Here is a 26,059-nt window from a genome sequence, read left to right on the forward strand (position 1 = left end):
TCCCTCCTCTATTCTGTGTCTTGCCAACTAAATCCACGCGTGTAAGTCTAAATTGCATAGGATACCTGAACATGAAGAGGTGAGGGGTGCACACATGCTAAGATACTAAAAAAGCAACGGTGGGGAGTCCTAGAAAGTGCTCAGGCTTTAGTCAGGGCTCTGGTTTCTCATCACTGCCACTGAGTAAACATTCTTTAAGATTTAGTTACCTAATTGGTAAAATGCAAGCAATAAATTCTAACACATAGCTATTATGAGAATTAGATGTGATTAAATTCATCAGAGTGTTTTGAAAGTTGTAAAAATTCTATATACAGTTGACACTGGAACACAGGTTTGAACAGCATTGTCCGTTTATACACGGATTTTTTCTATGAATACAGTACAGTATTATAAATTTATTTTCCTTATAATTTTCTTAATAACATTTTCTTTTCTCTAGCTTATTTTATTGTAAGAATACAGTAAAAATACATATAATATACAAAATATATGTTAAGCAACTGTTTCAGTAATGCTTCTGGTCAATAGTAGGCTATTAGTAGTTAAGTTTTGGGAGGTCAGAAGTTATATATGAGTTTTGAATGTGTGGGGATGTTGGTTTTCCTAGGCCCTGTGTTGTTCAAGGGTCATTGCACAGTTGTAACTTATTACAATTATTTATATTACTTTAGTCTCTTTATGCTATAGATCTCAGCTAGAGTCAATAAATAATTGGTAATTGGTAATAGGTATAAAAGTATGTATTATATCACTGATCCCATACTAATTTTTTTCCCAGGAGAAGGAAGACCAGAAAACCAAACAAACAAAAAAAAGCAAACACAAATAATTGAGGGAAAAAATTTAAAAATTAGTTTGAGGATTGGAAACCAGTTTTATATAGCAGTAGATATTGAAAAATAGTCCAAAATAACATCACCCTATTTGTGAAAACTTTGTTTTTATTATTAAGATGTGTATGTGGTCACCATACCCATGGTCTAGAAATAATGTGTTATAGGCCTTTATGAGTAAATGGGAATATTCTGGAGAGTGAACTGAGCTAAAGTTTTGAAGAACTTAATTCTTGGCTTATTTTCTGGTCAATTTGAATAATAACCTCACACTGTCCACATCTTTAATAACACAAATGAGAAAATTAGCCATGCTAAATGATCTCAAGAAGTCATTCAAACTTCAAAGTTCTAGACTGGACAGCAAGACACTGCTTCCAAACTAACACAGGCTTCATATCAATGATACTTTTATTATTCCACTTTATTAATAAGATAAGCATCATACATTTCTATACCTCAAAGTGTACTTTGATCTCTACACTTTTGATTCATGACAAAACTCTGAGTTTCTTTCATCAATGTTTTATAATTTTTAGAGCACAGTTATTTCACCTCTTGGTTAAGCTTATTCCTAGGTGTTTTATTATTTTTGGTACTGTTGTAAATGGGATTTTTTAAAAATTTTTTTGTCTGTCACAATAAAGTGTTTTATGAAAACAGGCTGGCATGGGGACAAGGGGACAGACAAGTGCATTTAGGTTGGGAGGCTCAGGTGAAGGAGTGCAGCTTCCTCATATTGATGCCATACTCGCTGAGGGCAGGGGTCAAGTCCTCCATGGTTAGAGTGTACTTATGGTCCTTGCTCTTGCTTGGGAGCTGCCAGAAGCTGTGAATAACCTTCATTTCAGTGCTGTATGGAATTGTTGGCAATATCTGAGACGAATTTCTGGGCAGCTAGGGAGATGAGCCGAATTACGCATGGGTTGGAGGCCTCAAAGCCAGTGTGGTTCAGGCTGTAACCAGTCCCTGCATCTGGGATTGTGGGCATGTGATCTTCCAGCTGCATCAGGAAGTCAGCCAGAGGGGTGCTGGACACCACTGGCTTCACAGCATGTAAACCCCATTAGACGTGGCCCCTTCCATGGGTGCCCCACCACCCGCTGACACCAGAGCCATCCCACACCACTTAGGGGGCTTCCCAACCAGCTTGCCACAGTCATGTGCTCCCTGCCACAGCTCCAGCCCCAGGAGCGATGCTGTCCTGGAGGAGCTGGCCTTGTTCTTCCCAGTAGATCTGGGGACGGTGCTGAGGGGTGACACGGGACACCAGCCCAGCCCAGGCAGGGGAGGCCTGCTGCAGAGCAGGGATTGTGTTCTTAATTTCTCTTTCTGCTACTTTCTTGGTGAGAATTTTTTTTTTACCATGAATGGATGTTGTACTTTGTCAAATGCTTTTGCAGCAACCATTTAAGGTAGTCATAATGGTTTTTAGCCTTTCTCTTGTCAATGTGATGTATCACACTGATTTATTTGCAAATATTGAATAACTCTTGCATCATTGGAATAAATTCTAATGAACCGGTTAGAGTGGCTTTATCAAAAAACAAGAAATAGCAAGTGTTGGCAAAGATGTGGAGAAAGGGGAACTCCATTCACTGTTGGTGGCTGTTGGTGTAGCCACTATGGAAATCAGTATGGAGGTTTCTCAAAAATTAAAAATAAAGCTACCATATGATCCAGCAATTCTATTTCTGGTTATTTATCCAAAGAAAATGAAAATACTACCTTGAAAAGGTATATGGATTCCCATGATTATTGCAACATTATTTATAATAGCCAAGATATAGTAATAACCTGAGTGTCCATTGATGGATGAATGATATATATACACAATGGAATATTACCCAGCCCTAAAAATAGAGTGAAATTTCACCATTTGCAACAACATGGAAGGACCTCTAAATTCAGGTCTGTCTAAATATAAAAGTCAAAACTTTTGTCATTATTCCAATCTCCTTTCCATCAAGAAGAAAACATTGAAGCAGGGAGACATGAGGATCAAGGTTAAGGCACTCTGTTTCATCTAAGTGAGTAGTCAAGGATCCAGAGTAATCTACCATTTAGATTAAAGACAGGAATCTAAAAGTGGGCCAATAGTCCATGAAACATGTTATCTTGGTACATGGATTTGTAAATGCTGATTACAGAACTTGACTCTGAAGACAGCTTTCTATCCCATCCAAGGAAGATATTTTACTGAGCATTTTTTACTGAATAAATCTAAGATTGCCAATAGATGAATATAGGTATGTAGATACATGGGTCCAGATAGGTAGAAATAGGATGTATGTAGCTTAATAAGATGAGAAATTAGTGGGTGGTAAAGGTGAAGAATGGAAATGACATCACCTAAGAAAATGAGGCTGCCGCTGAATGGAAATTTAATGGGCCCTGGGGAGAGATAGACTGGGTTCACATCCAGTCTATATTATTAACTGTGTCATCGAGGCTAGTTATGCAAATTCTGGAGCCTCTGTGGGCTTTTCTATAAAACAGAGACAATGATATTTACCATGTGTGATTGCTGTGAAGATTAGAAATAATATATCCAAAATGGCTAGCAGTACCCCCATAAAGTAGACACCCAATAAATGGCAGTAACGGTTGTCTTTATTGTGAATACTGTTAGCCTCACATGAAGCTGCACGTCCTTGAAAAGCGAAGGGAGCAGAATGATAGGTTCTGATGGCTAAATAAACTTTCTTATGCACCAGAGAACTGATAGGATAAAGCAAAAGAAAATGGATATATCAGAATAGGCAGGTTCCATTTCAAAGCACTCAAGGAATCAGCAGTTAAAAAATTTAAAAAAAAAAAAAAAAGCTCTTATCCATTTGTGTTGAAAAAAGAGACTAACTTGGAAAGTGACATTTGTGACATTAAAGAACCTGCTTACTTCAACCTTGCTATTTTTACTCTTTGGAATTTGAATTACGGGGGAAAAGGTCTTTGAAATTTAGTTCCGTGTTTCCAATTAGCAAATGGCTCCTTAAATATTATGATTCTAACTTGGGGAGACTAAAATAACAGTTCACAGATCTTTTGTAGCCTTTCTAATAATAAAGAACAACTGGTAAGTTTTTAATTTTTAAAAAAGTTTTATGTAATTATTTGTGAGAGAGAGAGAACGAGCTGGGGGGGAGTGGGAAGAGGGGCAGAGGGAGAGAGAGAAGCAGACTCCCCACTGAGCAGGGAGTTTGATGCAGGATTTGATCCTAGGACTCAGATCATGATCTGAGCCGAAGGCAGATACTTCACCAACTGAGCCACCAGAAGCCCTTAACTAGTAAGATTTTAGTTAAAATAAACATACACGGATAAACGAAAAGCTGAGAATATAGATAATCTGAAGCCAATTACATTGTTCCTTAAAAAGATCATTTTGGAATAAAAACCTGAGTTTTTCAGGTAAAAAAAAAGGATAAAGACCTAAAATATCTCTTCCAAGTGTACTTACAGAAGACAAAAAGATGGGTAGGTGGACTATCATAAAGATGTTGACATTATGCTCTCAATTTAATAGAATATAGCCTGTACATAGCTTCCCCAATATCATGACATATGTAGCTTATATACACCTGCCAGGCTTCCTTGATATTATGGGTGTGTGTATAGACACCGCTTTAGAACTCAACCCGGAAATCTCATTATGCTCTATTTAAATATGTGTGCTTGTAAGTATGTTGTAGGACACATAATACATTTCTACCTTAGAATAGATTTATCCTATCTTGAGTAATAATTGCCTAATGAATAGTGCTAACCATTTGAGTACTTTAATATGGACGAGAATTAACACGAGGAAGTCAAATACCCTCAAATAAGAATACATATATAACGTAAATGGCATGGTGGTGTGACAGCTGTGAAGGATCAGTTAAACACTGCTTCAGCAGAAGTAACCTGGAATTTATTGTAATTACTGTGAGTCTATGGTTATTTACAGAGAAAGCAAGTAGGAAATAAGAGCAAAAGATTTTATTTTCTCAATTAGGCAAGGGATCACGCTGAGAGAGGTCAATTAAGTCATGATCAGAAACATCTAGCCTATCTTTACTGAAAAAGTAAAAGCCACTTGCCAAAAAGACTAGACAGTAGGAGAGCAGAAGGTATACAAAGAATCTGGCTGGCAACTTATAGACAAATTGCTTGAACCAGATACCTCATGAATCATAGGCTCCCTATTTCACTACTTGTAGACATATCAAAACATGGAATGTTTTGTAGGCTAAGGTAGCCTACATTTTTAGTGAACTTAACTTGAATGGTGGAGAATGGAGGAAGGTCATTATCAATGCAGACCTAGTGAAAATAGTAACAAATTACACCTCCAGATTTGAAACATTTTAAATGATTTAATTACATATACTCTTTATTGGGATTAACATTATTCAATAAAAGCATTTTTAAAAAATGAGTTTAATTTTCCTTTCTCATTAGCCATGCCTAAGGGTAAGCTTATTTCTACAAACCATAATGCATACTGGCCCCAACCTACCACCTAATAATTAACCTGAATTCACTTATCCTAATTTCTAGAAACGTAGAAGAAAAAGAACTTCCTTTTTAAAAATCTGTTGGTTATGATAAAATTAATGATAACACAATCATTCATTCATTTAATCTAACTTTAATTGAATAAAGCAAATCTAATCTGAGTCTTGGTCCATGTTGGACTTTACCCATAGTTAATAATAATATGAAATTATAGAATGACATTAATAAGTTGAGATCTGTGCCTTCTCCTCAAAATAGTCAACAGGATCCACAGGATCTATGTTTTGTCTTTGACCTTAAAAAAAAATGAAATTCAAACTATCGTCAATTTAATGAGTTGAATAAATGTAGGAAGAGCAAAAGTACATAGAAATAGAACACAGGATAAATTAGTTCAGATATTGAGATTAATGATTTACTTTCATAGCCAGATTATAAAGACCATTTACAAAATTATAAATAGAGATGCTTTTCTTCTGGTTATACAGGAAAATAAAATACATTAATCTAACTTCAAAATGAAAGTTTTAAATGTAAAATGATATTTACATTTACGGAGTAGTTGATGATGGGGTGGGGGGAGAGATAGTGTTAGTCATGTCTTGCACGTTGGATTCTCCAGATGCATACAGTGAGATGCAGTTTGAGGAACAGAGAGCTTATTAGAGATCAGCCTGTATAAAGGAAAGGTGGACAAAACAAGATTGGATAAAGGAAAAAATTTAATTCCAACTCAGGGCTGTCTATACTGTGACTCAGCATGTGAGAATGGCCTCTCAGTGTGTTCCCAAGAGGCTGAAATGGCTGGGCTTGTCTATCCCGACTCCCTCAGTCACTGGATGTAGCTTCCCCCAAACAAGGCAGCTGTCTGCAGGTGAGGCAGACCTAGAAGACCTGGAAGTTGGAGGCTGTCTGCCGACTTCACAAACTGCAGCTGGGCAGCAAACACGGTTTTGAAAGATTTGGGTGGTGAATCTCCGTGTCTACTACAACCGACCTCTGGTGGCCATTTTGATTCACTTTTCCACATTCATTTGGAGAGCTGCTCCTCGAGGATGCAAACAGGCCTTTCTTTCTGAGGAGAACCAGACAAAACAGACATGAATTGGACAAATTGTCAGGGCTAAAAATGACGTTTCCTATCTCCCTCCTTCACTATCTATTTCCAGTTTCCCAGCACTCTCAGCTCCCATCTCTGTGGCCTTGGTTTCTTGCATGATGAAGTTACCTAGACCCTGCTTCCAAGGGAGCCTGAACCCTGATCCCTCTGCTCTTCTCAGAATACGGCTGTTGTTGTTATAAATTTACAGTTACAATTGGCCAAGATGTAATGAGAAGCATCCAAATGGGACAACTGAGTTTAACATGCAGTTCTTCTTGTGTTCCATTAGGAAGCAGCAGCCCTACGTTCTCATAATTATGAGGGTCCATTACTCCTGCCGGGGAGTGATTCCTCTTCTTGTGTAAAAGTCCTGGAAACAAAAGGAGCCCTATATGCCCAGGAAGCAGCTAAATTTTATAATTATACTTCCATATGATACTTTTATGTGTCCCAGGTGAAAATAATTTCCTTCTAAAGATCAGGATTTCTGATGCTACAGGGTCCACGGTTGTAGAGACAGAAAGCATAAAATCCCCCTTAGGTCATCAGGAATGATAATGAGATCACTCCAGCTTCCAGGCTTGGTTTCTAAATGCAATATCTCCCTGGAGGGGATGACTCAGCTGTGCTTTCAGCACGCTGTCCCAGTAATCTGTCAGGCTGGAAGCTTCCAGAAGGAGACAAGTGTGATTATGACTAGTGGATCTCCCAGTCATAAACCCACAGCCACAACTTCTTTGTTGAAAGAAGGTCCCTTAGTCTTCTGTGATGTTATGTGGGACCCCATTCCAGTGCATCAAGTACCCAGTAAGCCCTCAGAAAGTGGTGGTTAAAGTCCAGGGGATGGAAAAACAAACCTGTACCCAGAATATGTGTTTTTTATTCTGTTCCTTTCAGGGAAAGGCCCTAGTGAAATCAGCTTTCCAGTTGGTTTACTCAAGAAAGGATGAATATGAAGGCTTCACATTGCTCTCTGTGGCTGGCATGTCAGACATTAGGCAATAATGATGATTAGATTAGTCTTGGAAAGTAGAGTTCCTGATATTGGGCTTATGTGTGGCCTCCATTCCTACAACTGTCTTAGTTTATGTGTGCCCATCAAAGCAGAAATATGGTGGCTGAAGACAGAAGATAACTGACATCAATTGGCTGAGATAATTTGTCTACTTAGCTGTTCAATGGGTTTTTTTTCTACTTGTATGCTTTCTGGTGGATATTAACATGTTACACACAATGTCCAGATGTAGACCGTGATTAATTAAAGGCCTATGCTGTAAACCATGAGATGACCAATAAAAAAATTAAATCCTTTTGTTATAACATGTAATTATTGGAAGAGCAATGAACTAAGAGTCACAAAGCACAAAGTCTCATCTTGAATATGACATTAGTAGGACCTAGACCTTGACCAATTGTAACCACATTTGTGAAAATAGGAATATTACTCGCTCTGAATGTTTCAATGTGTTATTGTGATAAATAGTAAATTTTGATGAAATTTAAGTAATGTTTAATTTTTTTAATTTAAATAATAATAATAATAATATGGAATAAAGATGGTCACAAGCAGAAAGCCAGCCAATGAGGTTTTTAGGACTCTTAGTCATAAGGATATAGGTAGAGTGATTCTCCCTTGCGTAAGTTTGATTTCCTTCCATCTCCCCTATAGTTTACCTAGGTTTAATGATTTCTTTAGAGCATTAGTCTCTAAAGGCTATGACCACATAAATGTCTTTCAAGTTATTTTAGAGGGTAGTTTTGCTAAATAGTTTTACCTCAACGCTTCGTGATTTTAGCTCAGTACTTAGATGTCACTAGCTTTTGTATGTTTCTTTACCACCTAGTCTCTGATACTAAAACTAAGGGTGCACATTTTAGTTTTTGTGGTTGTCGTTATGTCAGTATCTCACTTCTAGGTATAGTGTAAATTATCTGAATTAGATAGTATAAATTGTCAAGCTACCGCGAAAGCCTGCAAAAAAACCCCAGTTAAACAATATGAAAGTTTATTTCTCCCTATGTAACCATCTGGCGGTGATTGGTTCAGGGCCAAGTGAGAAGTTCTGCCATCTTTTTCATCCAATGACATCCAAACTTCCTCTAGTCATCACCATTTTCTAGTCACTGTAAAGGGACAGAAAGTACAGAGTAATGGTTTAGGCTTTAAAGAGTGATTTATGGGGCACCTGGGTGCTCAGTCGTTAAGCGTCTGCCTTCAGCTCAGGTCATGATCCCAGAGCCCTGGATCGACATTGGGCTCCCTGCCCGCTGGGAGCCTGCTTCTTCCTCTCCCACTCTCCCTGCTTGTGTTCCCTCTCTCACTGTCTCCCTCTCTGTCAAATAAATAAAATCTTAAAAAAAAAAAAAGTTAGAGATTCATGAAATAAAGATCCATTAATTCTTATTATGAGGACGGGCAAAATTTCTACGACGACCTAACAGACTTAACCGTGCCATTTTTATGGAAGTACATTAAAACTTCTCTAGCATCTGTTTACTCTCTTTCTTTCCTTGACTGGGATCAAGAAAGTTTTTATGCCTTACCATTTGCTGAACCTTAATAAAAAACTCAAATCAACTAATTTTTGAAGCCAAAATGACATTTAATTTAAAATTAGTAGCCTGAAAAATATCATATCCATCGTGTTGGCCAAAATAACTTTCAAGGTGAGCTTAAACCATGGAGATTCTGTCAGTACAATGACCAAAACCACTTTTGGTCACTCATTGCCTCATCAGTGCAATTTGATCGATCCAACAAAGTCATCGCAAGAAATACTTGGTACCATTCATACCTGGGCATATAGGCAAAGCTTTTTCCTTCCAATGTACAGATATATGTCAACTTCCACCCAACGTATTTTTATTACCAGAATTATTTGTTACGTTATGATTATTTATCAATATGTCATAAACTACTTATAACTATGCTCATATTGACGAAGTGCTTATTTACTGACACCAATTATTTCCCCTTAATCTTGTCAGATGGCTGCTGTTCAGTATAAGGTATCCTTAATTAACAACTAAGTGTAATTAGAAGTGTAATGAAAACATATTATATTGTCAAGACTGTTCTCCTCTTGATGTTATACAAGGACAATAGTACTGTTTCTATGAGAATGCAGTGCTCAAATATGTAGGTCCTCAAAATTTTCTCAGTGCATTTCAAGGATTAGGATTTTGAAATCTTTGGTTTAGAATTATAATAAGTGTTAACCTTGCTAAAAATAATATATACCAAACAGCTATTTATGAAATAGTTCTCAGAAGTGGATACTTATTTTTTATGTGGAATAAAAAATGAAAGAATTTGGTAATAATTTGTTCTTAGTAAGACTCAAAGCTTGAAGCCATCTCTTACTTTTAATCTAATTATATTTCAGTTAGCTCAAATCAAGCCATAAAAATTAATGGTAGTAAAATTCATTGAAAACACATTAATATCTTTATTTAGACTACATCTTTGATTTAATTCTGTCTTGGCAGTCTGTTGAGGTTTTCCTTTAAAAACACAGGATTGAGGTATTTGCTGCTTTGTTACCTGCTTTAAAGAAAAAATAATGTGTGAAATTTAAATAAAAAGCATGTTCAAGCAATATTGGAAGAAAATTAGGTCACTACTTTTTTTAAAATTGGTTTTCTGCTATATTATGTAATTTTTTTTAATGTTTTTTTATTATATTATGTTAGTCACCATACAGTACATCCCCGGTTTCCGATATAAAGTTCGATGATTCATTATTGCGTATAACACCCAGTGCACCATGCAATACGTGCCCTTCTTACTACCCATCACCGGTCTATCCCATTCCCCCACCCCCCTCCCCTCTGAGGCCCTCAGTTTGTTTCTCATAGTCCATAGTCTCTCATGTTTACCCCAAAGATACAGACGTAGTGAAGAGAAGGGCCATATACACCCCAATGTTCATAGCAGCATTGTCCACAGTAGCTAAATCGTGGAAGGAGCCGAGATGCCCTTCAACAGATGACTGAATTAAGAAGTTGTGGTCCATATATACAATGGAATATTACTTAGCTATCGAAAAGAACGATTTCTCAACATTTGCTGCAACATGGACGGCACTGGAGGAGATAATGCTAAGTGAAATAAGTCAAGCAGAGAAAGACAAATATCATATGATTTCTCTGATCTATGGAACATAAGAACTAGGATGATCAGTAGGGAAAGAAAGGGACAAAGAAAGGGGGGGTAATCAGAAGGGGGAATGAAACATGAGAGACTATGGACTATGAGAAACAAACTGAGGGCCTCAGAGGGGAGGAGGTGGGGGAATGGGATAGGCTGGTGATGGGTAGCAAGGAGGGCACGTATTGCATGGTGCACTGGGTGTTATACGCAACTAATGAATCATCGAACTTTATATCGGAAACCGGGGATGTACTGTATGGTGACTAACATAATATAATAAAAAAAAAAAAGGAAAAAAAAATTAAAAAAAAAAATAAAAGCCCCTTTCAACCACATCTGAGTGACTTTTGGATCTGCCTAAGGATGAGGGCTGGTTGTCATGGGAACCCACACTGTGTTTGGAAGGTTGGAAGCTTCAGTCCCACCCTTCTGACCTCTGGGGAGAGAAGATGGGTTAGAGGTTGAACGGATCAACAATGGTCAATGATTCAATCACCCATGCCATGTAATGAAGCCTCCATAAAAACCAAAGAAAGATGGAGTTTAGAAAGCTTCCAGGTTGGTGAACACATAGAGATTTGAGGATGGTAGTGCACTAGGAAATGTCACGGAAGCTCTGTGCCCTTTCCCCATACCTTACCCCATGCATCTCCTTCATCTGGCTGTTTCTGAGTTATATACTTATACGAATTACCTGTAATCAGGTAAGTAAATTGTTTCTCTGCATTCTGTGAGACACTGTAGCAAATTAATCAAACCCAAGGAGGGGGCATTGGACCCTCCAATCTATAGCTGGTCGTTCAGAAGCGCAGGTGACAACCTGGACACGCAGTTGGCTTCTGAAATGTGGGGCTGGGCGGGGGCAGTCTTGCCGGATTGAATCTTTAACCTGTGAAATCTGATGCCATCTCCAGATAGGTAGTGTGAGAATTGAGTGAAATTCTCAGGATTTCCAGCTGGTGCTGGAGAATTTTTGTTGGTGCCAGGAAAGAACCCACACATCGTAAATTGGAATCGGAAACATGAGACAGCCCGGTAGGAATGGGGAGGAATTAGTTTCTCTGGTGTTCTTTTCCATAGTTTCTTTCTCTTTTGCACAACATGTCAGTTTGAGTCTCAGAAATTTTGCAGGAATTATTGAGGAATAAAAGGATAGTTTCTTCCTACTGGGGTTCCTAATTCTGAGATGTGATTCAGGAACACTAAGCAGGTATTTAACCTTTCCATGGAGTGACAGCCTTCCTGTTACAGAGGCGGACAAAGAAGAAAGAAAAAGACAAAGAAACCCTGCTTGAATCCAGAGGGTATCTCTTGACCTCCTGCATCCATATATGCCTGAAAAATTTCATGCTTGAAGTCCATACATGGTCTTTTCAATAATGAAAGCCAAAATATTCCTTTTTTTTTTTTATTCCCCCTAAAGCTTGATTGACTTGGGTTAATTTGCTACAACTGAAAGATCCCAATCAAGTTAGACAGGTTGAAACCAGTGATTAAAGAGGCAAGAGAATTGCAGTGTTTTCCTTTAATAATGCAAATCTAACCTGCACTAAGGGCTCCTTTGGGGGAAGATTTATTTTCCATTCAGATCCTTTAGCATACAATACAGTACCTTCCAGATATTTTAACCACTGCTGTTCTATTATGTTTTTCTTCATAGTACTTCTGTTCTGATGCTTTGCCTTCTGATGCCCACCTCTCATGTGGTTGGGGCAAACCCTGCCTCCAATAGACGCCCTGCAGTTTCCCTTTATACTGATCATTTCTTTTTTTCTCCCGCCACCATATTTTTCATAGAAGTATTTATGGTTCAAAAACTTCTGGAAGCAGTTAGATGGATTGATTTGGTTGCTGAGAAGTCAATTCTGTCCCCTCAATTTATTTAGCAGCATTTCCAACGACTTTGCACATTTTCAAATGTCCATAAATTCCAGGCTGCTCATAGGCTGTATTGCATATTTTTGACTTCAGTCTATTTATCACCCAATGAGTATGTTTATTGTCCCCAAATGGATCTTCAGATTGCATGGTGAAAAACTGGAACTGGACATTAAAGAGGTTAAAACAGATGTTATTCAGGACCATGGCATTAGGAAAAAAGAAACCTCAGTACAGAACTGAGCTTAATCCAAATATAACATGGGCAAGTTGGAATTTATAGCCAAGAAGCAGAGTGGGGTCACTGGATGGAAAATTAGTAAGAGGAAGCATTAGGGTTAAAAGGACTTTGGCTGAACCAATCTGATGGGATTCTTGCCGAAGACAGGCCAGGGTAATCAGGCATCACCTGGGGGTTGGTGGAGGATGAGCAACCTTATCAGATATTGAGGGTGATCAGATATCCAGGATGGGAGGTTCTGGGCAAACTGAATTAGCAGGCTTTTTGCTAAAACTGGATTCTACAAGGAAGTGCACAAATGGGTCTAGAAAAAGTTTCAGGAACCTGACTAAAGTTTGGATGAGCAGCAAATCTTTGCCAGGAGAGTTCATTGTTCTTGGGACTCTGGACTGCAGAGGAGAGGGGAAATCAGAAATGTTAGAAATGCAAATCAGCTCCTTGAAATGACATGCTCTGTGCATCCCACCACCCTCCCCCCACCCAGCCTACAAAATGCCTAATATTGTACCTTCACTTTGTAGGTACTTAATCAACATGCTAAATTTTATATATCCAAGTAGCACCTATGTAATTTGGAGATTTGATATTCCATGCATCTTGTGTATAAACAGGACTCCTCTTGGACAACATTAGTCATTGCCCTCATGTTCATATAGAACTTTCCAGTTTTCAAGACATGTTACCGTACATGGTCTCATTATTTTTTTTCTTCACATAAACCTCAGATATAGACAGACACAGGGGTTCCATGAGGTTAATGACTTGTGTGAAGCCTTACGGAAGTGAAGAGTGGAAGGAAGCAAGGCCTGGAAGCTGGTATAATGTCAGCTCAAGTGCTCTTTGCACTCCACTCTGCTAATTCCTGGATTTTTCAATAGGATGCTGTTTGGTTTTTGAATTAAAATAAATGCTTTATCACTTATTTTGGAGTAATATTTAAAAAGAGTCTGTCTTCCAAACTGAGGGTAAGAGATTTTTTTTATAACGAATCCTTCTTCTGAGTACATTTCCTTTCTTTTCATTCAAATGTAAATTGGTTTCAGGGAACCCCAAATTCCAGATGAGAAACAGCTTCTTAGGTCATTTCTTTGTTTTACACTACTTATTACATAATGCTGGAAACGTAATTCATCTCCAGAAAGTACGGATATCTACGATGCTTGAACCTAAACACGGAGATTGCATTCGATGGGATTTTCAGCCACTCATTGGTCTATCTTTGCTGACAACACTAAAGATTTTCCCCCCTTTGGAAATAACAATATATGTATTATTGCCTCTGAAATCTTTGCTTTATGATTCTTAATTCTTTTCATAATGTTTTCGTTTTTGTTGTTGAAGAAGAAAGTTGACTCATTGCTGATAAAGATGGTGTAAAGCAGGCAGTCTCAGTGTTTAGGTAGAAACAGCTTACAGGAAATTTTCTACTCCTGCAGCTCCTCATCTCCATTGATGAACCTCTTCCTTGTATAAAGCATTGAACCCATACAAATTTGAGCTGCAAAAGAGGAGTCAAATGATCAGTCTCAGTAATCCTGAACTATAGCAGAATAGGCTTCTCAAATTGGCCTCTTTGCTTTATTGGTTATTTTGAGCCGGGGGCTTTTGAAAAAATGCAAATTCGGAGAGGACTCTGGACTTCCCTTAGCTGCCTAAATAAAGGTCCTACAAAAGGAACTCAATTGTTATAGATTCCCTCCACTGGAGCTTCTCAACTGGAGAAGACCGACTCTTTTTCTTTTTTTTCCTTAAGATTTCATTTATTTATTTGTCAGAGAGAGAGAGCATGAGCACAAGCAGGGGGAGCAGCAGGCAGAGGGAGAAGCAGACTTCCCGCTGAGCAAGGAGCACAATGTGGGACTTGATCTCAGGACCCTGGGATCACGACCTGAGTGGAAGGCAGATGCTTAACTGACTGAGCCACCCAGGCGTCCTGAGAAGACTGACTCTTATCACAGGGAAAGAAACTGGAAGTATCAGCACCACACCCAGACAGACTTTGTCACAAACCGTATACCTTCCGTCTATTCTTCTAAGGGTCTATTCACCTTTTCTAAAAATCATATCCTATCCCCGAGGAAGCCTACATCCCACTCCCTTTTCCCTATTAAGATGATGTTTAAGTCAGAATTGTAAGCTACCTGCAAAGTTATTCATTTTTTTCTAAGTGTCTCCTATGTATATAGGAACTCAGAGGAGTAGAGGGAAAATTATTTTTTCTCCCCTACAATCCAGATCAGCTCTTTGAAAGTATGTGCTCTGCAGATTCTGCCCACCCCTGTCCATTTCAATTAACTTAAAGCTCTTTCTAAATAGCCTTTAATTTGGGCAAATGTTGTAACATTTAAAACCTGTCAGAATGGCTAAAATCAACAACATAAGAAACAGCAAGTATTGGTGAGGAAGTGGAGATAAAGGCACACCAGTGCACAGTTTGGGAATGCACATGGGTGTAGCCACTGTGGAAAATAGTATGGAGGTTTCTCAAAAAGTTGAAAATAGAGCTACCTTATGATCCAGCAATAGCACTACTGGGTATTTACCCAAGGAATACAGAAACACTAATTCAAAGGGATACATACACCCTACACTTATTACAGCATTGTTTACAATAGCCAAGATATGGACGCAACCCAAGTGTCCGTCAACTGATGAATGGATAAAGAAGTTGTGAGGTGTGTGTGTGTGTATATATATATATATATATATATACATGAATATTACTCAGCCATAAAAAAGAATGAAATCAGTGATGGGGATTAAGGAGTACACTTGTGATGATGAGCACTGTGTAATGATATATGGAAGTGTTGAATCACTACATCGTACACCTGAAACTGATATAACACTGTATGTTAACTAATTGGAATTTAAATAAAAACTTAAAGTACAAAAAAATAAAATACCTCAGAGAGCTCAAAAAAATTAAAATCAGAAAACAAAATTGAAGTTCTGAACATAACTTTCCAAATACATGTATGGACAGAAAACTGTAATCACTATGTCATTATGTTAATAATAATCATTTCATGTCAGAATTATGAATATTAAAGTTATTTTTGTTTCATCTTTTTCTTTTTTATGATTCTTTCAAATTGGTTATTCATTACTTATGATTGTAAGGTAGCAAGTCTGGATGACCCAGAGCTTAACATGGTAGAGCCTTTAATATAGACAGTTCACTTCTGAATTCATTTTTCAGACAGTTTTTTTTTTCTTTTGGCAAGTAAATAGGCTTGATCTAATCATTTTAATTGTATATCTACTATAGCTACTATATATTACCATACTTAAACTAAATTTATATATTAATGCATCAACTATATATTAAGGCCTCAACAAAGTAGATTATATTAATGACTAAGAGATGTCCCCATCCTTCAAAGTGTTGGAAGTCTAGTGAGAAAGATAGAGAAGAAAGCAGATGATTAAAATATAGGATATTAAATGGTGCAAAAGACTGAACCTGAAATATGTTAGGAACAGAAAAAAAAGGGCAGTGCTCTCAACTTACAAATGTCAGAGAAGGCTTTCAGCAGAGAATTACTAAGAAATCAAAGTGAGTAGAGGTTGTTTGAGGTTGGAGAGAGGAGAGTGCTTCAGGCCTAGGGGAGGGAACAGGTTGTTGAGATCATGGTGTATTTAGGTGACTAGAGTAATTGAGCTTGTCTGGAGCCATGATGTTAGGGAGACACGACTAAAGAAGAAAACAGTCAACAAAAATGCTTAGGTTAGACTTCATTTTGATGGCAGGGCACGTCACCAACCAGAAGTCAATGTCCTGCAAAGTTTGAGCACATTTTAGGAATATTACGTTTTAAGTTGAAGGTCACCTCTTTCAGAGTGGAAACCAAATAGAAACTTAGTACCTATTTCATTTGAAGGTAGAATAGAATCTTAAATCATTGCAAGTTCCCATGTAACATCTTCATGGCTTAAAAAAGGAAGATGAGCTTTAGATTTTGGCAAAGTTTTGTTCAGTTGTACTACTTTGTTCAAATACCAGCATCTCCCATCAGTTATGTACAAGGGAAAATTACTTAATCTTTCAGAACTTCAGTTTCCATGTTTGCTAGATGGGCATTAATTCCAACTACAGGAAGAATTAACAGATTACAGGGGACATCAGATACAAAGGTAAATCAGAAAAATGCCTAATAAGAAGACACTCAAAAAGTATTCTTCCTATCCTCCTTTCAGAGATTTCTAAGATAACACATGAAAATGACTCTAACATGTCACAAGCAAAATAATCTTTAAATGCAGCCAACTCCACCTGACAGGCGCTGGGTACTACATTCTAAACACTGAATCCGTCTGTCCTTAGTCCTTCAAAATATGCAAATATTCCTCTTGAAATTCCATTCACTGCTTACCAACTCAGCAATGCATCACCTTACTTGGCACACATTTTCTCATGATATGCCTTGAAAAGTGCAATATTTTAACTTCTACTTCAGCAATTGTTATGCTATTACTTTTTATAATACCCTCTTAAGTGCCCCATTGAAAGAGATTATAATCACTAGGCCCTGAATTTTCAACACTGCTTCGCAATTCCTCACTCCCACTCCACTTCACTCCCCACGTCAGCACCCACAATAGTCTCTGCGCCTCTATTATTTAGAAAACCATGAAGCACTGTATCAGTACGTGCACAGATGGCTGTTTCTCAGAGCCCTTTTCAGCTTCTTCCAGTGCTTGCGGTAACTGAAATCACTCATAATTACAATTCTAACTACCTACGTATATTTACAAAGACCGATCTTTGCTTTACTTTCTGACAAAAGCCTCAGTTGGTACAACACAGATCAATGACTTAATTATACCATTGCAAAATTGAAACAGAGAGACCAAACATTTTTCAGGTTTATTGCCATTGGTCTTACAACGAAGTAAAGGATATTCAAACGAATTACAAACCATGTTTTTATGTCTTTCTTTGTATTTGTGTTCAATTTCACATACTTCAAATACAATGAGATTGTGTAGAAGTGACTTTTAAAATGGTTTTCAGCTTATTTTCATCCTAGTACCTCCATATGTAAAAATGGGTAAAGGTGGGTTTTAAGCCTGAAATCACAGCACCTTCTGATCTCGAATACAAATTTTTGGAAGCATCTTTATTTTTCTTGGAAGAAGCTTCAGGAGTCGCATTAAATTTTCAATTTAGAAAACATCCAAAATATTTTTACAGTAGTTGATTTTTTACAGAAATAACTCTTTAATCATGATAACCACTGTTTTTTTTTTTTAATAACCACTGTTTTTAAGAATTCTTGGAGGACTCACTTCTATGCATTGTTAGCGAGAATGAAATCTTGTTTAATTTTTTTCTTGAAATTTTTAACACTGTTATTAAAAGTCACATAAATACATATATTTCCTCTCCCTATAATTTCTTATAGCTTATCCTAATACAGTTATTAAAGATGCAGAAACAACTTGAGCCAAAAGGTTATTCAACACAGCATTCTTATAACAGTAAAAAGTAACAGCAACATACAAAACAATGAAACTGGTCCACCTTCTTACACCATACACAAAAATAAACTCAAAATGGATTAAGAACCTAAATATGCAATCTGAAATCATACCAATCCTAGAAGAGAGCACAGGCAGTAATTTTTCTGACATTGGTTGTAGTAACATTCTTCTAGCTATGTCTCCTGAGGCAAGGGCAACAAAAGCAAAAATAAACCATTGGGACTACATCAAGATGAAAAGCTCTGCACAGTGAAGGAAACAACTAACAAGACTAAAAGACAACCTACTGAATGGAGAAGATATTTGCAAATGAATTATCCAGAAAAAGGCTGGTATCCAAAATATATAAAGAACAGATACAAATCAACACCCCCCAAAACAAATAATCCAATTTAAAAACGGGCAGAAGACATGAACAGACATTTCTCCAAAGAAGTCATCCAGATGGCCAAAAGACACATGAAAAGTAGCTCGACATCACTCATCATCAGGGAAATGCAAATCAACACCACAATGAGATGTCACCTCACACCTGTCAGAATGGCTAAAATCAACAGCATGAGAAACAACAAGTATTGACAAGGATGTGGAGAAAAAGGAACCCTCTTGAACTGTTGGTTGGAAAGCAAACTAGTGCAGCCACTATGGAAGACAATGTGGAGGGTCCTCAAAAAGTTAAAAAAATAACTACCCGACGATCCAGCAACTGCACTACTGGGTATTTACCCAAAAGAATACAACAACACTAATTCGAACGGATAGATGCACCCCTATGTTTACTGCAGCATTATTTATAATAGCCAGACTACGGAAGCAGCCCAAGTGTCCATCGATGCTTGAATGGATATAGGAGAGATGGTCTCAATACACAAGGGAATATTATTCAGCCCTAAAAGGGAATGAAATCTTGCCATTTGCAAAACATGGATGGATCCAGAGAGTGTAAGTCTAAGCAAACTATGTCAGTCAGAGAAAGACAAATGCCATATGATTTTCATTTTTTTGTGGAATTTAGGAAACAAAACAAATGAACAAAGGGGGAGAAAAGAGACGAACCCAAAACCAGACTCTTAACAAGAGTCAAACAGATGGTTACCAGATAGGAGGTGGGTGGGGGGATGGGTGAAATAGATGAAGGAGATTAAGAGTACACTTACCTTGAGGAGCACTGAGTAATATAAGGAACTGTTGAATCACTATCTTGTACACTCGAAACTAATATAACAGTGTATTAAATTTAAAAACTGTAATTTAATTAGTTTTAAAAGTAGTAAATTAGTTAAAAAAATACATCAGGCATAAAATGCAATATTAAGCAGCCATGATACACTGATAAGAGAACAGTGTATCTTCCTACCTTAAGATTTAGCAACCAATTTGCTTCCATGCCTAGTCTGTCTTTTTTCCAGTCACTATGGACGAACCCTGATCTCCTGTCTTAGGCCTGCCTTTGTCCCCTTGTTCAGTTGTTCAATTCCTGCCCGACATTATGCCCAATGACAGACAATTAGAGCTGCAATTCAAACAAGAGATTTTTTTGGACTCCTAAACTCATGTGCTTTTCCCTAAATGCAAATATCCAGAAACTTACTATAACTGCTGAAATTTTGTTTCTCTTCAGGGCACCTGGGTATCTCAGGCCATTAAGTGTCTGACTCTTGGTTTCGGCTCAGGTCACAGTCTCATGGTCGTGGGATGGAGCCTTGCGTGGGGCTCAGCGCTCAGTGCAGAGTCTGCTTCAGAGTTTTTCTCCCTCCCTCCCTCCCTGCCCCTCCCACATGTGCTCTCTCTTTCTCTCTCTCAAATAAGTAAATAAAATATTTTTTAAAAAAAGAAAAACAATCTCTCACTCTGCCTCTGCCCCCTCCCTTTCTCCCTCTCTGAAGAAAAAAAAAAAAAGTTTGTCTCTCTTCGGTATTTCTTCAAATGGAGATAGGTAAATAGCAAAATGAAGTCAGCCAGTCCATTAAGACTCAATTTCTTGTTCTCTTTCTAATGGCATCACTATGGGATTATCGCTTCTTTTATTTATCAATTTTTCTTGTGAATATGCAGACAAAATTAACACCTGTCTTAATCCCAGGATTATTAATTATGCTATAGCAGGATTTCTCTGATTCATTTTAAGATCTGTTCACACTCCATTCCTTTTCTTCCCACTTCTCTGGAATTCACTCCAAGTTAGATTTCATCCCCACAACTTTTCTGAACTAACTCTTGTCAAAGTCAGCAATGAACACCAGCGGCCCCTTCTCTGTTCTAAATCTGATTTTGACTTCTCAGCATTATTTCATACATTTGATCCTCTTCTTCTTGAAATTCCATATTCACGGGAGTTTCAGAAATTAATGCCATACCTCTAAATAAAGGAGTTTCATGGGACAGTCATTGCAGTTTTTCTTTTTTCTCTCTACCTTCACACTCTAAGCTAGGACTGTTCAGGAAAAACGTCAAACCAGCCACAAATGTGAACCACATTATAATTGTAAAATTGTATACAAAGTGAAAAGAGTAGGCAATTTTAATTTTAATAATGTATTTTATTTAAGACAACATATTAAAACATGATTAAAAAATACAATCAGTATAAAATCATTAGTGAGATAGTTTAGGTTATATTTCACAAGAGGTCTTCAAAATCTAGTGTATTTTATGCCTACAGTACGTCTCGACTCAGACAACTCACAGTTCTCATGTTTGGAAGCCCCATGTGGCTAAGTCTACCATATTGGTCCATGTGGCTATAGAGGATCTCATTTATGGCTTTAAATGCCACACCTCTGCTGAGTGCTGTCAAATCAACATATTTGGAACCACTTCCCTGAAATGCTCTTCCCTAAAAAGCCTGTTTGATAGCTTTACCTGGGTGTCAAATAGTTACATCAAACTCGTGCTCAAAATGATTTCTAGCGCTTACACCCACAAACTGTCATGCCCCCAATATATATATATATATACACGCACACACATATGTATACACACATATACACACACACCTTTATATATATATAAAAGCATTTAATGATCACCTACTATAAAATATATATACACACACACACACACATGAATACACACATATACATACATTTACATGTGTGTGTGCATATACACATGCACTCACACATATACTTGGAGTTATACTTGACTGCTGTTCTTATACCCAGCATTTGATTTGGCAGATAACCTTGTTAGAACTAGAACTGCTTCAGGGTGCCTAGGTGGCTCAGTCTGTTGGGTGCCTGACTCTTGGTTGCCTCTGGGGTCATGACGTTGGGGTTATGGGATTGAGCCCCGCATAGGGCTGGGTGTGGAGCCTGCTTGGGATTCTCTCCCTCTCCCTGTGCTCCCCGCCCCCCCCCCCCCCGACTCTCTCTCACTCTCGTGCTCACTAAAAATACAAACAAAAAAACTAGAACTATTTCTATAATGTGTCTAGAATCTGGTCATTCATGTCCTCTGCTACACTATAATCTCCCTGCCACTAGGTCCAAGTAGAAGTTGCTATTTTTCACGATACTTGCACTCTTGCTTTTCTACAGTGGAGATTTTTTTTTTCTGTCTCCAGAACTCTATAAACAAATAGAGGAAGAAAGACAGACTCATGCAGTTGTGTAATTTAATGTTTGCATCTCATCAAACGTACCATTTTCATTCCTGCCTGGCCTCTGTAGGCACCTGTGCTTGTAACACCAGGTGTAGACCATAACACATGACACACGGGAGGCTTAACATGTCTTGACTAGCACCTGCCCTGGTCATCACATTAAAGATGTTGGGGATGTTTGCTCGTGTTGTTATTTCTATAAATCATTAAATAAAATGATGACATTTTCCCCTTTTAAATTCCATAGCTGGAGGCTTTTTTACACGTGAATCTAATCATATGAGCAATGTTTAGGGGAGCAATATTTAGAGGAACTTAGACAAATATGCTTGAACTATGTTACCCATCATACTGGTTTTGAACATGATGATGTATTTTTGATTCCTGAAGAAACAATTTTGAAATACAATATAAAGTGATCATTACATCTAGTTGAATATTTTATTTCTGTGAATAAGAAGAATATTTGTAATATGTTATTTGTGCTGGGGTCTTATCTATAATAAACTGAAACCCTTGCGCTTATCTTGTTATTTCGTTACGTAACACATAAAAACTAAATTAACAACAACCACAAAGACAACAAAAGATGAGTTTTAAAATGCTCAAAAGGATTCATTTTCATGTGTGTGTTATTTAAATGCCATAATATACAGACAACTTCCAATTTATATTAAATAGAGATGTAGATATGGGTACAAAACTAATCGCAAAGAAACCATGGAATTTTCAATGTAGACAAATCAAGTTTTCTTTCAAAGTATTAATTTAAAGTAGATGAGACCCATGATCCTCTGGTTAAATACATCAGAGCGAAGGGATTTCCGACTTCATTGTCATCTCTGAAATAATCAAAAGCAAACCAAGAAAATAAATTTCAAAAGCAAGCAGCAAAATGTGAAAACGCCACTCATTTAAAAAAAATTTTGGAAATGGTCACGACACCCAACTATTAAGTGGAAAGAATAGCTGTTATAAATCGTGAAACTTGAAACAAGCCGAGGGGCAGTGACAAAGTAGATGAGACAGATGATCAGACTTCGCTAGAAGTACCTCTCCCTCTGGGTTATAATCCAGGGCTCGTTCTTCTGGGGTTCAGTAGAGACGCAGAGGAGCTCAGGTGTGACTGTGAAACGTCTCTTCCATTAAGTTCTGTTTTATCCTCATAGTTTATTACATATTCTCTTAAATGTTTAGTACCAAAGGGGGTTTATATCTCATCCTATGGAGAGACAGTCTTGTAATTTTCATCATAAACCCATTTTCAGAGTTAAGGATAGGTTCCATTAGAAAGTTATTTTATTAACCACTTTTCCTCTTTTTCCTTAGTAGTATGCTTAATTAAAGTAATTTGTTGGATTATGGTTAAGATAAGAAAGTATGAAGATAGTTATGTTCCACTTAGGTTTAACTACTATGCCGGTAAATATTACTCCAGTCCTTATGGTGAACTTTTAAAACGAAATCTTGTATCATAATGGTATAGTCCTTGCTAAGTTACATTATATTGGAACAAAATATAATAAGCATAATGTTTGTTTCTTTCAGCCAAGAGTCAAGGACTTGTATTATCAAAATAATTATGAAAAAGCATTTAATCCGACAAGTAAATATATTTGTAGTGTTGTCCAAAGGAAGCTATGCTATCACACGTGAGAAGGAACAGGACGTCTTCTGGAAGGAATGCTTGTTAGACCTTATGATGTCCACATTTCACACAAATGTCAGATGAGTAAGACGTTATGACTATTTAGTATCATTGTTGAATAATTAGTTCAGAGAAGAAATCAGCGATGTGCGTTCATTAGTTATTTCAGCCAACATGTAATGAGCACCTACCATAAGCCCAGCCCTGTTCAGCATCCTAAGTATGTAGCAGAGAATAGACAAAGACTTATTCTAGAAGGATGTTAGATAGTAAGTATGGAAACAAATATAGATCCAACAATTTTAGGTTCTCTGAAGATAAAGGGGGGAAGAGATGAGAAGATGGGAGCTGGCTGCTCTTTCATGCAGGGGTGAGGGCAGACTCTCTGAGAGTGACAATGGAGGAGGGCGTATATGTAACATACTCGATGAATTGGTTTGAATGCTGAGATTGTATGAAATCTGCCCAAGTTATCAGTATAGGGGTTTAGATATTTCATATTCTCCATAAAAACAGTATTTTGTGTTGCTATCAACAAAATTGTGAAAACATGTACTGGCGTTAGTAGCAATGATGTAAAAACAATAGGAAGAAACAATAATGTTATTATTAATTGCATTCACACACTCAGGAGAACTTTCATAAATGAGTATTAGTGGTTAAAGAGATGCCAGCCTTTTCACATCCATGCAACAGAAAAACGTGTGAAACAGGAGATAATTCTCTTAACTTTATTGTAACTTAATTATCTGATTTGTGTAAAGATTTTTTACCGTCAAATTCCTTCTTTGAATAGTGTATGGGCTTGAACTGACATATGCTGGGCACTCGAGTTCCTTTGAAATGCAGATTGTTTCGAGGTTCTTGGGGACACAGAGCTCTGTCATTATGCCATAACAACAGGGAGCCTCTAACTCAAGAAAAACATTGGACAGCTGCAGTGACTGTGTACAAACGTTTTCTGCAATTCCAGTTTCCAAAACAAACAGAAGCACACACTGTTCAATGACCTTTATTAGCAGGCTATCCTCTAATTTGGTCTCTTAACAATCTGTCAGTGTTTTCTTTAAATCAGCTTTCTAAAAGAATATATATATATATATATATATATATATATATATATATATATATATATTATTTAGCTGTTTTTAATTCCAGCAAGGCTAATATTTGGCACTTGATCAAGACTGCTATTTTATTTCATTTTTCCCCTGCGAAACGATTAATCATTATAAAGACAGTGATAAAAACATGTATATAAATACTAACCCTTAACTTGTGCAGTAAGCGTATATGTTGCCTTAGAGAGTCGCTCTGTATTTATCGTTTTTTCCCTCAACACTGAAGGAATCAGAATTTGTACATAAAACCTCATTAGCTTGGTCCCTTCAACCTTGTGTAATGAAATGGCTCTTTAAGTCTAGGAGACAGTCTTATGGAATGACTGGAGCCAGGGGGCCCGGAACCTGGGTTCAGATCCTGACTGCCCCTTGCGAGGTGGGTGGCCACGGACTGGTTACTTTACGTTTCTGAACTTCACGTTCCTGATCTATAAAATGTGAACGTTAATAGCACCAGCTTCCTAGCGATGCTGAAGGGACACATACATCTGGCTTTTAGAGCTTCACCTGGCTCCTGGTAAGAGCTCAATGCATGTTGTTTCCTCCTGTTCATGTTCATTGAAGTCGCAGTAACTATACTGAGCACAAGCCCAGTGTGTAATCCCCCACCCAAAAAAGTAAAAGTGATTTTTTGTTATTTGATTAAAGAAGCGATCATCAAATAGTTCTAGCAATTAGGAACATGTGCGAGTGACAGAAAGCTTGCTAAATGGAAGCCATAAATTGCTTTCTCACCTAGCCAGGCTTGGAGAGATGCACTGCAGCTCCTGTAGGTTCCGTTGCGTCACGGTGTTATCCAAGAACCTGGCTTGTAGCCTAATGATTGCAATCATTCACCCATGTTTCTAATAGCTGCTATACAGAGGGATACGTCAAGGGGGAGGGGTATGGGAGTGGAGGCAATCATTTCTGCTCCTTGCTCTTTTATCAGGAAATCAGCAGATTTCCCACAACCTCCCATTAGAATTTTGCTGAGGACTTACAGTTATTGTCTGTGTCCCTGTGGCAAGAGGGACTGAAATAGCAAGCTGGGACCTTGCAATCTCCAACAAATTTAAGGTTATATTAATAGAAATGAAGGTGAGAAATGCATGTTGTGTAATGTTTTAGGGTCTGCCATAATGGTCATCCAGGGAAACATCAGAATTGGGTTAGGCTTCCACATATATATATATTTTATGGTTTAGTATTTATTGTTTTAATATCCAATTGCCTATGGGAAAGTGATACTATGAATTTTCATTGCCTAATTCCTCTGAAGTTTTAATTTAGCACTTGTATGAGATTTTATTTTGTAACTAAAATGTTTTCCTTGCTTTTGTTTGTTGGTTTGTTTTCCTGGAAAACAATCAGCAGTCGGGCAAAGCGCTTCCAGAGTTCACGCAGTTCACTCCTCACGCTTCGGCTACACTGGCTTTCTTTTTATTTGTCAAATACGCCAAGTTCAGCCCTGCCTCCTGGCTTTCCTACGAGTTCTGGCATCAGTTTT

The 26,059-nt window shown here is 37.6% G+C and overlaps 1 pseudogene; it reads right to left on the bottom strand.

Annotated features, from left to right (window-relative positions):
• Nucleotides 1-1,547: 1,547 nt before the first annotated feature.
• On the bottom strand, nucleotides 1,548-25,403 carry LOC130544687 (transcription initiation factor TFIID subunit 10-like; annotated as a pseudogene).
• Between the last annotated feature and the right edge of the window lie 656 nt (nucleotides 25,404-26,059).

Source organism: Ursus arctos, unplaced genomic scaffold, assembly GCF_023065955.2.
Source record: "Ursus arctos isolate Adak ecotype North America unplaced genomic scaffold, UrsArc2.0 scaffold_23, whole genome shotgun sequence".
NCBI classification, from domain to species: Eukaryota; Metazoa; Chordata; class Mammalia; order Carnivora; family Ursidae; genus Ursus; species Ursus arctos.